The following is a 14,253-nucleotide window of genomic DNA, read 5'->3' on the forward strand; positions in this document are numbered from 1 at the left end:
GCTAACTCAGGAACTGACCCAAAATATTGGGAGGTGGTGCAAAATTCAACAAGATAGAATTATTGGGGTTTGAACGATCATAGTAAAGAAAGGGGTTGCAGTGTTATCCCAGCCTTGTAAACCGAAGTACTGCATCTGAATTCTCTCATACTGACTAAACATCTGAGCTGAGAAATAGGGATACTTTTCAGCACAAAGTATGTAGGCAAATCACATACCGCTGCCATGCCCCAGTTGGGCAAATAATAAAGTGCTCATATGAAAAAAAACGATTACATTGAATTCGCAATAGCTTTTTTTCACCACTGCTTTTTCTTTAGCCTAACCTTTAAGAAAAGTAAATGCAACAATTTAAAGAGTAGATGAAAGGTGTAGTATAGTATAATACTTTTGGTATTTAAATGGTGCACAGGGCATTCATCAGACCAAAAAGAGAGACTGCTAAGAAGACAAGAGAGAGTTATTTGGTTCCAAAAGAGGGATAGTCCTTCCAAATGAGGAATAGTTGGAAGCCATGCTCTGTTGGTTATCAGAGCGCTAAATGTTCTGCAGTGGAGGACACCTAATTATTGTGATCTAGTGTTTAGCACTTTTGGCTAAAATGTGAAAACAAAAAATCATTAAAGAGCAAACATTTGTGCTGGCATGTGTTTTATGATTTTTTTTACAATTATTACCTTCTAACTCTTCATCACACTAATAAAATTGTTTTGCTGTTGTCTGGGTCCTTGTTGGGGAGATTTCCTCTGACTTTCTTCTCTGTCTGACACAGACAGCAATTAAATCTAAATTGAGGCTTAAACCTTTATAGCTCTATGCAAAACTGTAGGCTAAATGTACACAGACCTTGGGGGTTATTTACAAAAGGAAAATCCACTTTGCACCAAAAAGGCAAATCCACATTGCACCAAAAGTGCAAAGTGCACTTGAAATTGCACTGAAAGTGCACTTAGAAGTAAAGTTGCTGTAGACACGAGGGGGACATGCAAGGAAAATAAAAAACAGCATTTTAGCTAGCACATGATTGGATGATAAAATCAGCAGAGCTTCCACTCATTTCAGTTCTACCCCTCAGATTTACAGTGTCTGCACTTCAAAGTGCACTTTAAGTGCAATTTCAAGTGCACTTTACACTTGTAGTTTGCACTCGTAGTGCAAAGTGGATTTGCCTTTCGTAAATAATCCCCATTGGTTTTTAAAGCCTCAAATGCACATTAACACACCTATAGTTTTTCCAAGTTGTTCCACAAGCGTTCAATTCTTGTCAAGCGATACTCCTCAGATGTCCTGTGAGATGTTCTTTTTTATGTTTTACAATGCAAAAATGTAAAATGATCACATTTGATGCTCCGTAACTGTGCCTTAATAATGCTGTAAACACCACGCACTTTCAGCATTTTTCAACAGCAGTGAATTGAGGTGGTTGCAAAGTCTTAAAGCCTGCTAAACTCTGCAGGTAGCATTTTTTTTGCCACCTATCTATGTGAGGCAGTGCTAATGCTGTCATGTGTACACCTCCATCTGTGTTTTGTTTTAACCATGAGTGGCATTGATAGGCCATCGGGAAGTGGTAAAAATGAGACCCAACCACCCATTGTCAATGCCTAAGAAAGGTTTAGCGTACACTCTAGCGATAGAAGGACCCATCATTTTAACCAGCTTTACCCTTACCACAGAAAATCTCAACCAACATTTAACACAAAACCATATTTTATAAATCCCTTTAGACGTTATATTATTAAATTATATACATTAGATATATTTTTTTAAGAACAGTAAGCATACATTTTTTAAAGTAGAATTTTTTGGAATTTCCAGGCAGAAAAGCATTTTCTTGGAAATCATCAAAGTACTTTAAAACTTTATGCCTCAAACTCAAGAGAGAAAAATGAGAGATTTCTTCTGAAGCGTTCATCGTCACTTCATGCCACAAATTAATGGTGCTGACATAAATACACTATTAAATAAGGCTAAAGACTAAACCGGCCTAAGAAAGTGTCACTCCTGATTAAGACGCACTATAATATTTGCCTAATATAAATAATTAAAAAGGCATTAAAAGAAATGATGCGTCCCTTTCTAAAGTAACCCATGGATTTTGATTTTGTATGTTTTATTTTTCTGTTTATTTTGAAAAGTGTGCATATAGAATATCTATCTATCTATCTATCTATCTATCTATCTATCTATCTATCTATCTATCTATCTATCTATCTATCTATCTATCTATATCTATCAATATCTATCAATCTATCTATCGATCTATCTATTTTACCAAAAGCCCAATAGCAGTAAAAATAGCAATAGTCATACACTGGTACCTAGTTAAACGGTTACTAAACCCACAACAGTAAAATAAATCTGTATATGCAGTAAAGCATGCTTGTTATACTTACTGTGGAAGGTGTTAATCCTCTGGAATAATGATGCTGTTTGATCCTGTCTTCTCTGAACCTCCACTTCTTCCACGGTCCCTAATCCATCTCCTGATAAGACAGAGCCTTTGGAGCTCAGTTTGATGTGCATTGCTAGAGAGTTTTTTTTTTCTTGGGAGGATCAGCACAGGGCCAATCAGCACTGTCCAGACAGGGGTCAGGGGTCCTGCAGCCTCATAGGACAGTCAGAGTAGAACGAAAACTCTTCCTACAAGCTTTAACCATACATTTATAGAAGTCACAAGACTGCTATATACTGCTGATGAGAAAAGGTATTTAGCAGTTTTTATTTACAAAAAAAATTGTATTTCCATGTCCTGTGTACTGTGGGAGAACAGATATAGTAAATGCAATGTCCTGGGTTTAGTAACACTTTAAGGTGCAGTTTGCCCAATGTTTTGGACTAATTGGCATCAGATGTGATTCTGTGCAATACCAGTGGTCTGATTGGTGGATTTGTGAAACTGTTTGTTGTCTTTTTGGAGCAATAATGCAAGATTTTCTAAGCATTACAGGTACACTAAAAAGACAGCATAGCAGATGAAGCTTCCTAAATCTCAAACTGAACCTTCTGATAAGAGAAGAATCACTGCTGCTATGACTCATGTTAATCAGTTCCCGACCGGCACACAATGATGTACGTCGGCAGAACGGGGGCAGGCAATCTGGCGTACAGGTACGTCCAGTTGAAATTGCCACCCTGCTATCGTGTGCACACACGTGCTGGTCGGCATGCCCGTGAGTCCGGTTGCGGGTCCCGCGGACTCAATCGCTATGGGGATACCCGCGATCATCTCACTGGGAGGCTGAACGGGGAGATGCCAATGTAAACAGCATCTCTCTGTTCTGCCTAGCAACAAGTCACACTGATCTCTGCTCCCTGTGATTGGAGCAGAGATCAGTGTTCACTAACACACAGCCCAGCCCCCCACAGTTAGTAACATGCCCCTAGGACACACTTAACCCCTACACTGCCACCCCCTGGTTAACCCCTTTACTGCCAGTGTCACTTACACAGGAATCAATGCATTTGTATAGCACTGATTGCTGTATAAATGACAATGGTCCCAAAAATGTGTCAAAAATGTCTGATGTGTCTGCCATAATGTCGCATTCACAATAAAAATTGCTGATCGCCGCCATTAATAGTAAAAAAACAATTATTAATAAAAATGCCATAAAACTATCTCCTATTTTGTAAACGTTATAAATTTTGCGCAAACCAATCAATAATCGCTTATTGCCATTTTTTTACCAAAAATATGTAGAAGACTACGTATCGGCCTAAACTGAGGAAAAAACGATTTTTTTATATATTTTTGGGGGATATTTATTATGGCAAAAAGTAAAAAATAATGCGTTTTATTCAAAATTGTCGCTCTTTTATAGTTTATAGCGCAAAAAATAAAAACCGCAGGGGTGATCAAATACCACCAAAAGAAAGCTCTATTTGGGGGAAAAAAGGACATCAATTTTGTTTGGGAGTCACGTCGCACAACCGTGCAATTGTCAGTTAAAGCGAAGCAGTGCCGAATCGCAAAAAGTGGTCTGGTCTTAAGCCAGCAAAATGGTCCGGTCTGAAAGTGGTTAAAAGGACTATTTAAAAGTCTTCTTTCTTTTACATTGTACAATTCATTTTTATTAAGAAAAACAGTACATCGCTATATGAATATTCAGTCGTACTGTGGGTGTATGGAAATTGTGACACAACAATATCGAAAGTCAAGTAATTTTGGAAGTTGATAAAATGCTGGACATTTTATTTTGAAATTCCTATTTTTGTATATATTTTAAATGCAGTCAATTTATCTTACCTATGAATAAATCTTACCATGCAAAGAGCTCAGGATGTTATTTCAGCAATCATTAGTCTTTGCTCCATTATTCAATGGTGAAAATATAGTTGTTGCTACAAAACTGCTTTCTGCATGATATTACCTGGCAGATGTTCACTCAAACTTTGTAGCAGCTATATACACAATTGCTTGGTGTGAACTTTAAGATTCAAGAATAATACAGATAGCTATGGACTCCTACACCAAAAAAGGATTGCAAAGTCATTAATCATCTGCAAAAAAAATGTCTAATTAGTGCTTCTGACTCACAGCTTTTCTATAGCTCAGTTTAATGAAAGTCTGCAAAAAAAAAATCTATTCTCAATGTATTCTACCTTGTATCCAAGAAGTCAAAAGCCGAGGGAGAGAAGTGCATTAACTTAAACTTCACTTTGTGTTTGCTGAAGCTGATATGTAAATTTCAACCTATTTTTAAGGGCTGTTAAGTTTCACTCCTATCTTCAGCCCAGTGAAATTTATCAAGGAAGTCGGGTTATTTTTATAGCACCCAGCGCCTGCTGATTGCCATGGTAACATGAATTGTTCAGTGTAATAAACTACCTCCCTCTGTTCTCATAAACACAAGGGTTTTTTTTTTGGAGGGGGGGGGGGGTCGGCTCAGGGAATATGTAAGGCAAACAACTATTAAAAAGAATGTAAGTCAGCCTAAGGAACCCACGTGCATCATTCTTCAGAATATCGTACCAGCCACTTAAATTGTGAAAACCTATCCTCTCTAACAGCCTTTTCTATATGACTGCTATAGTGAGGAGAAGTTAAGCCCCATATTTGGGTCCCTTGCCAGCATCATTTACAGGTGTTGGAGACTAATGATTTAGCAACGTAGCTGTGCCCACACCAGTTGGTCTCCTATGCCCCGCTTTTGCTGACTTCACTGCTAAGACTCCACTTCTGGATCCAGAGTGAACCCTGATGTTAGACAGCCAATAGGAAGCATCCACAACACACAGGCACTGATGTAGACAGACCCCACTGCCTAGAAACAGGAGACTTAGGACTAGGATATTATGTGATTGCCAGCGGAAGCAAGTACAAAGGTTGTTCAAGCAATATTCTTTTTTGTTATTGTGGAAATTAGTAAGAGGAGGGTGGGAGCCAAAAATCAGGCCACATAACCCAGCTGCCATAATTCCTACCTCAAAAGATGCACCTCAAATAGAGGAAATGTTACAGTGGCCCAGATTGGGTACATGTGATTTGCTCTGCCAAGAATGCTATAGGGAGAACGGGCAGGTATTGCCTTGGAGAGATATTTCTAGAAGGTTTCTCCACCAGTGAATGCACCAGGTTGTAGTGGCACAGCAAGTTGAATAACCACCACTTTTTTATTGCAGCAACACCACTACAGTCAGTAGGAACTGTTCTCCAGATTGGAAGTGAGATTCAGTGCTTGAGAAGCTTAAGAAGCCTGGCTGTAGAGCAAAAGGTCATGCACAATGATTATGAGTAGGAATTGCCATGATTGAAAAAATTTGTTGGACATTGAAAAAAAAGATGAGTGGGATTTGGAAAGGGAAGAGAAAAACTCCTCACAAGGCTCCAAGATATGTGGACTTTATTGGCACACCACAAAACAATAGCATATAAAATTCATACATTAATTACAGCTCATTAAAATATCACATTACATAAAGCATTGTGCAGCCTCATAGGTGTGGCAATCCCAATTTTTTGGCAAATGGTAGACAGTTGGTATTGCATATTTGATGCAGTGTGACTGTGGGGCATGCTGGCAAAACTAAGAGACACTTTTTCCATCTTATAAGAGATCATGTGTCTCTAGTTTCAAAGAAAAAAATGGAAACCCCTATTAGTCACCATGTGTGATTATACCACCGTTCTGATTTGTCCAAAATCCACTTTTTTGCCTTGGGCCACACCCCCCCTCCCCCCCACATGAAAGAGCAGGATATATGGATAAAAAACTTCTACAGGTGGATTTATGAACTATCAGTTCCAAAAATACCCGGGTCTGAATGAGGCCATGAGGTTTAAGCCTTCCATATGACTGAATCCACCCTTTTCCCTTCAAGAATTGCCCTCCTGTTTGCCATCATAAATCATAAATAAAAGTACAGTAATGTATAGTACTCATTATTTTATTATTTGATGTTTTTTTAATTAATGTTCATGGCATCTTTTAATACCTCTGGGATTTTATCAGCAACTGCAAGAAAAAGACATATAGAGATTATCTTTAAAAAGTACAAATTTAATTTTTATTCATAGTTCATTAAAATCTTTCCACACAATCCATAAATTAAAAAGACAATATATCATGCATGTCTATATTGACACAAGATTTGGTTTACAGAAACATGGTTAGCATATAGTGGTACAACCAGTTGTTGACTGAGGTGTCATTTCCACAGTACACTTCAACTGGAATTACCCAATGCGTTTCAAACACAGACTAAAAAATGTTCTTCATCAGGATAGTACCACCATGTTTCTTTTCTTATGGTTGCCGATTCAAAGGTATTCAAAGATGCAGTGTTAATAGAATAGGGTTGGTGGCAAACCATACCTGCACTTGAAGTGGTAGAACTACACTTTGTTAATTAATAGTCAACCACTGTGTGAGGTTGATCCTAAGGAATAACTAGTTTATTATATTGGAAATATTAATATTGAGATATTACAATTTTTTTTTTTGGTAAATGTTTCCCCTCCTTTTTCCTATTTAGCCTTTCCATTCATTAGCATCTATGTAGATTGTTTTTTGGCAGGAGCCCCTTTTGTCCCCTTTGGTTGGGTGGTCATATGGAACGTGGGGTGTTTACCTTCCTTTAGGGGATGTTTAACTTATGCGCCCTGTCTGGTGATGGGCACTGTTATTTGCCAAGCAGCACACAACAACTTCCTCCTGGTGTTCATTTCATCTGAGGGTATAGTCTGGGAGTTAGACATTTGGACCATTGTGGTTCTTTACCCCTCCCCCTTTGGTTTGCCCCCTTAGTGCCAAGAGTAGCTTCATCCGCAATTTATCTCTATCTCCCCTGATGGAATTTTTAAGATGGTGATCAAGGATCGCCGCACATGCGCATGAAGTCACCCACTGGCAAGGATTCATGCATGCACGGTAAATCCATTGATTCCATGGCTCGCTGGTGACATCAGATGCAGATGAGCCAGGGGAGCATATAATGCAGAGCTGTTGCTGGCTATCGCCACAGCATTTGCAGGGAGCGGAGGTTAGTTAAAGTGAGCTTTTCCTCAGTGTGGGAGATAGTATGTGGAGCCAATTTTATTGAGTCAGTACCCCTATGGGGACTCTTGTTTGGGGTGTACTATTCATATATATGTTTTCTCTCCTACTATTTAGGTTTGGGGACCATTATCACCCTGTATTGGGATTGCCTTGATTGCTGGGTGAATGGGCCCTAAGCCTTGTGAATCCTTTAAGGTATGAACAAGCATTATTGTGGGGATACTATTTAGAACTTCCTAGCTTGTCTTGGTTCCCTTTATTGTTGTCCTCTTGATTTCCTTCCTTGTTACCTTACCTCTTTATCCCTGTTTCTCCACCCCCTCCACCCCACCAAAACACTCTAATCAGCATTGCCATTGGCTGATTGCTGTACTAATGGGACCATTGCCATTAGTACAGCAATCAGTGCTATAAAAATGCATTGATTACTGTAAAAATGTCACTGGCAGTGAAGGGGTTAACATTAGGGGGTGATCAAGGGGTTAACTGTGTTCCCTGGGAGATGTTTCTAACTGAAGGGTGAGGGGACTGACTAGAGGAAGTGACAGATCATGGTTCCTAGTTAATAGGAACACACAATCTGTCATTCCTCACACACACACTTCCCTGTTCTGTCCCTTGTGCTCGCGATCGCTCATGGCCTGCGGTCATCACGACCATCAGCCACAAGCATCAGCACCTCCGCTGTGCAGTGGGCACGCCTGCTATTCTGACCCCGCGAGCAGACGTATAGCTTCGACGGCTTGCGCAGGGGAGCCAACTTGCCGCAGTATAACTGCGGCGGCTGGTCGGGAAGCGTTTAAAGTGCAAAGTGCTATATAGACGTGGTATATCTGGATTTTGCAAAAGCATTTGATACAGTTCCCCATAATCATTTACTGTACAAAGGTCAGTTGGCATTGACCATAAGTTGAGTACCTGTATTGAAAACTGGTTACAAGGGCAAGTTCAGAGGGTAGCGATAAATGGGTTGTACTCGAAATGGACAGGGGTGGAAAGTGGGGTCCCCCAGGGACCAATCCTATTTAATTTATTCATAAACGAACTGGAGAATGGGATAAACAGTTCAATCTCTGTATTTGGGGATGATACTAAGCTAAGCAGGGCAATAACTTTTCCGCAGGATGTGGAAACATGGCAAGAAGATCTGAATAAATTAATGGGGTGGGCAAAAAATGGCAAATGAAGTTAAATGTGGAAAAATGTAAAATAATGCATTTGGGGGCAAAAATATGAATGCAGACTACTCACTGGGGGGAGAACCTCTAGGGGAATCTAGTATGGAAAAGGACCTGGGGGTCCTAGTAGATGACAGGCTCAGTAATGGCATGCAATGCCAAGCTGCTGCAGCTTCAGAGATAAACTGATAATTCTCCCACTATACAAGACTCTGGTCCGGTCGCACCTGGAGTATGCTGTCCAGTTCTGGGCACCAGTCCTCAGGATGTGCTAGAACTGAAGAGAGTTCAGAGAAGGGCAACAAAACAAATAAAGGGTCTGTAACGTCACTCATAGAGTTACTATGGGGCTTCCATTATCGGCTGCCTCCTCAGTGAAGCTACCGCTGACAGCTCAGCATGGGACCGGAGCGACTTCAAAAACAATATGTATAGCGATTTCTTCTTTACGGGGCTAGATAGGTTAGACTTAGATCATGGATGTCTGAAGATTTAGGCTGGGTTCACGCATCTAATTCTCATAACAGGAGATTGTTACCGGGTCTCTATGAAGTCGGTTCACACATCTCTGTAGAGGCTCCAGTGCGAATTGCACAGGAGTCCTGTGCATCTTTTGGTCCATTTCAGGTCCAAATTCAGCCCAAAATTCAGGCTGAAATCTGACCTGAAACAGTGAATGGAGACACACCGGACTCCTGCTGTGAGCTGCTGTGTGTTTCAGTGTGAACCCAGCCTTACAGATTTTAGTGTTATGGTGAACTTGTACTTCAATTTTTATTATACATATATTTTATGGTGTGAGGCTGTTTACATGTATGATTGATAATATTTATTTAATAATCGATTGGGTGGATAGATTACATTTAGAATTGGGGAGGCGTGGCTAGCCGATGCTGAAGATGGGCACTTAGATCCACAGCTCGTCAGTGAGGGAGAACACCTGAGTGACTCAGGCCAGCCACGATCTATCGCCATCCTCACCCCAGGGCAGTAGGACACCCTCGCCGACCATGTCCTGAAAACAGATGGGTGATTACAAGCTCAAGAAACTGACGACATTCCTGTCTACACTGGAGGACAAGGTCAGTTATTATCAAGATGGCGGCAGCCCAACCGAGCAGCGCGAGGCATACACAGACCTCCCTGTGTAAGGGCTTACCTAGGTTGGAGTCCATGGTGCAGAGATTTATGCTCACCCTTGAAAATACACACAGCCCATGGTAACAAGGTAATAAGCTACCTGGGCTGTGAATCTGTGCAAGGGGGCTTGACAGGAATTTGCCAAAGGATAATCAAGGTAAAGCCGCAGTCAGGGATACCAGAAGTCAGAATAAACGATAAGCAGAGCCAGGGTCAGAAGTCGGAGTCAGTCTTGGAACACTGTAACTAGAACACAGGAATACTGAAACCTTTGGCAAAACAGGAAACAAGAGACAATGAACTGACCAAGGCCCTCAGAGTGAGGCAGTGTTTTATACCCAGCGGATTGGATAAACTGCCTCAGCTGAGCCAGGAGTGACAGGTACAAATTGCAACAAGATCCAGAGTATGGCACTAGTATTTCATGCAGAACTAGGCAAAGCTGGAAAGCAGGCTGAAAGGAACTGAGTTGTGACACAAAGGCAAAAGAACAGGAGCACTAAACAGGCAGTCTTAGGTTCAACACCTCCTTGAGCCACTTAGGGTGTGAGCACACCTGGATGCCTGCATGGCACGGCAGGGATATCCAGGGAGAAATGGGCATCTCAGCCTTCCCTGAATCCCCACATGAGACCTGGGTGCAGATCCCCTCACAAGCAGCCCTGCTAAGGCCCGGATGTGGATGGATGCCCAGGCCTTTAACCCTCTACTATCTAACCAGGACCTGCACACCTCCATGACATCTTTTTCCCCAACTGGGCAGCCGGTGATGAACACCACCCTAAAAAATATGCTAAGGTCATTGCAATCCTCGCTGATGACAGACCTCTCCTCACTGTTTCAGAAAATCTCCAAAGATATGCATTCTATGGACAACAGAATCACTACCATTGAGGCAGGCATGGCATAATGCACCACAATGGTAAATTATATCATTGATATTTATGAGGAAGAGAAAGTAGAAGGGGACTGGGTCCAGGCCAAGCTGGCTGACCTAGAAGGCCGATCGAGACATAATAATGTCAAGCTGCTGGGGGTCCCTGAATCTATCTTGCCAGCAGACCTACCCAAGTATGCCAAAGAACTCATAAACGCCATCCTTCCTGATGCCTCTCCTAGAGATATCATTATTAACAGGATAAATAGAATAGCAAAACCTCCCCACTTAGCAGTGTCTGTACCGAGAGACAGTGGAGGAATTACCAGGGTCACAACAGTCGCAGTTGTGACGGGGCCTGATAGGGGGCATGGGACTCTGATAGGGGGCACTGATAAGGCACTAGGGTTCCCTGAGAAGGCACTAGGGGCACTGATAGGGGGCACTGAGAAGGCACTAGGGGCACTGATGGGAGGCACTGGTGGGCACTGATGGGATTTACTGATAAGCATTGATAGGGGGCACTGAAAGGAGGCATTGATGGGCACTTATAAATGGCACTGATGAGCATTGATAGGCAGAACTCATAGGCTGCACTGACGGGCACTGAGGAACACTGATAGGCAGAACTCAGGCAGTATTGATGGGCACTGATGGGCAGCATTGAAGAGTACTGATGGGAGCACCGATGGATGTTGATAGGTGGTATTAATGAGCACTGATAGGTGGTTCTGATAGGCAGATTTGATGGGCACTAATGCATTAATGAGCACTGATAGGTAAAACTTGTAGGTGGCATTGATAGGCACTGATAGGTGGTATTGATGGGCACTGATAGGCGGCATTGATAGGTACTGATAGATGGCACTGATTATTGGGGCACTGATTATCAGTGTAAACAATTTACTGACATTATTGACAGTTAATGGCAGTCCTTTCCTAACACAGCCACTGTGATTGCGCTAGATGCAGGTTCCAGGGGGCATGCAGGAAGCACGGTTTTGGGAGGATGTCCATGGTCATCCTCCCAAAATTGGAAGCCCGGGGATCGGATGGAAGGGGGGGCACATCATGGTAAGCAATGTGGGGGAGCAATGCTATGCCCCAGTTGAAGTCCTTTAGGACAAAATGCATCGGGCCTACAACGCTTGCTCTCCACATTGCTTTTTACATTTTTATACCTACTAGTGATCACCAGTACTTATACTCAATTACTATTGATGCACTGTAATTTATTTTTATTTTTTAAATACCTTTCCAGGTTGTTTTTGACCTACACTATATGGAATCCCTCCATTTTTTTTTCCATTTTTCATCCCGGTCCGATTGAGTCCATTTATCACCACATATCAACAACTTCCAGACGGCTCCCCCATTGAGTGGAAGTCCCATATCGTGTTGGAGAGCCACAAGAATTCGGGTTCTCTGGCTGGGCCATCACGGATGAGGAGTGAAACTATCCTTCTTGGAGTGATCGTTTCCCTGCCAACCCCAACCCTGTGGCATCTGGCCCACATAAGCTCAATTGACCAACCCCAATGATAGGTAGGTCCACCACATCCGGTAATGCCTGATTCACACCTATGCATTTTGAGTGCTTTTTGCATTTTGCAGGTTTGCACTACAGAACGTGTTCCATAGGACACCATGTTAAATGGTGTCAGCCCCACGTACCTGACAGGTGAGCCCGAAATAGCAGGGGAAGGTCTCCCTTACGGGTCTGGTTCACGGCCCCTGATAGGATGGACAGGAGGCACGGGAGCGCAGACGGGTATGAGAGCCTAGCGGGTTAGTTGCTGAAGGAGGGATCCGACAGCAGGGTTCAGACAGGTAGACAGACTCTCACAGCTGGATGCAGGAGCAGATGCAAGCAGAAGGTGGTGAGCAGGTCCAGCCACAGGCACAGATGACAGCAGGCAGGTAGTGCAGAAAAGGGTTCGAGTCCGGGTCACAAGCAGGGTTGGCAACAGGCGGGCAGCGTGGTACAAAGGAGCAGGCAGATGCGAGGTCAAAGGCGAGGTCAAAGACAGGCCGAGGTCAAAGGCAGGAAGCAGACAGGAAAATCCAAGGGACGAGCCGGGTACACAGGAGTTCAGGAACACAAGCAAAGTCACAGGTAACAGGGCACAGGAAGCTGCAGATCGGACAGCACCGAGCACACCACGGGGAACACTTAAGTAGGCCGATTGGCGCCAACGCACACCGACGCGCGCGCAGCCGCATGCCCAGCCGCGCGCCCAGCAGCGCCAGCGCGCACCAGCACACACCGACGCCCCACAGCGCGCCCAGCGACACGTCCGCTACGGGCAACTCTCTGACAAATGGACTCTAGTGAAAATCTGCAAAATGCAAAAAGCATTAAAAATGCATAGGTGTGAATCAAGCCTGAGTACCCATCCTTATTCGTTTTCATAGAAGATTTCTTCATACTCACTTTTGCACACCTGAGGATTAATCATCAAAAACAAGATGAACATATTTTTGAAATTTTATTAATCATGTAGGGAACTTTGGACTTATTAGTTCATTCATCTTTGTTTAAAGATACATATTTTGGACATTACAGTTCATGGTTTCTGTTTTTTCTAGCGCTATGCTATATGTTTATTATTTGTTTGGACTTTGAGTGTTAGCTGCTTTTTGCCTGGTTTCGACACTATTGTGGTTTAATGCAGTAATTTCACAATTTTTGCTTACATAAAAAGAACAACAAGTCATATGCATAGGCAGCAACCTTGTGTTGTGTATCATTCACTCCAGTATAAGAACAAAAATAAGAGGTGATAGTCTGGTTTGTTAAAAAAAAAACCTGATGAAATTACATCATTAGCCTTTACTGATGCCACATGATGCTCATATAAAGCATTTATCCATCTGAGCATGTTATTTCCAAGGCCAATATGAGTGAGCGTTCTTTTCAGAAATCTCCAACTCACTCTGTGAAAGGCCTTCTCCGCATCTGTTGAAAGAAGAAACAGCGGGAGAGAATTGACATTGGCGAGATGGATTAGGTTCAGTGCTCTACAGGTGTTATCTCTGCACTCTCTAGCAGGCATAAACCCAACTTGGTCATAATGTATCATGTGAGATAAGTGCAGAAGAAGACGTGGCTAAAACTTAAGCAAAAAAGTTTAAAATCGGTATTTAAAAGAGATATCGGGCAATAGCTGGTACAGGGAAACATGCCTTTATCCTTTTTTGCTACTACAGTTATGTGGACATGACCCGTATCCTTAGGCAGGGAATTTCATTGTAAAACAAAGTTATAGGCCCTTAAGAACCATGTCATTAAACTCTGTTGAAAGGTTTTATATAGTAATAGAGAGAGAAACCATCCAGCCCAGGAGCTTTTCCTATTGGCATGAATTTAATGGCATTTTATAGTTCTTCTGCAGTCATAGGCTCCTCCATTGGGTCCTTTGCCTGAAGTGATGATTTGGATAACCCTGCCCTTGTAAAGTATTGATCTATAAGATCCTCCCTTAAAGGGCATTGTGATTCTGGTAAATTATATAGAGATTTGTAGAATTCTCTGAAACAATCTATGTCATCTGGT

This window comes from Lithobates pipiens, unplaced genomic scaffold (assembly GCF_037356315.1).
Source record: "Lithobates pipiens isolate NorthernLeopardFrog02 unplaced genomic scaffold, aLitPip1_a1.2 Scaffold_23, whole genome shotgun sequence".
Lineage (NCBI taxonomy): Eukaryota > Metazoa > Chordata > Amphibia > Anura > Ranidae > Lithobates > Lithobates pipiens.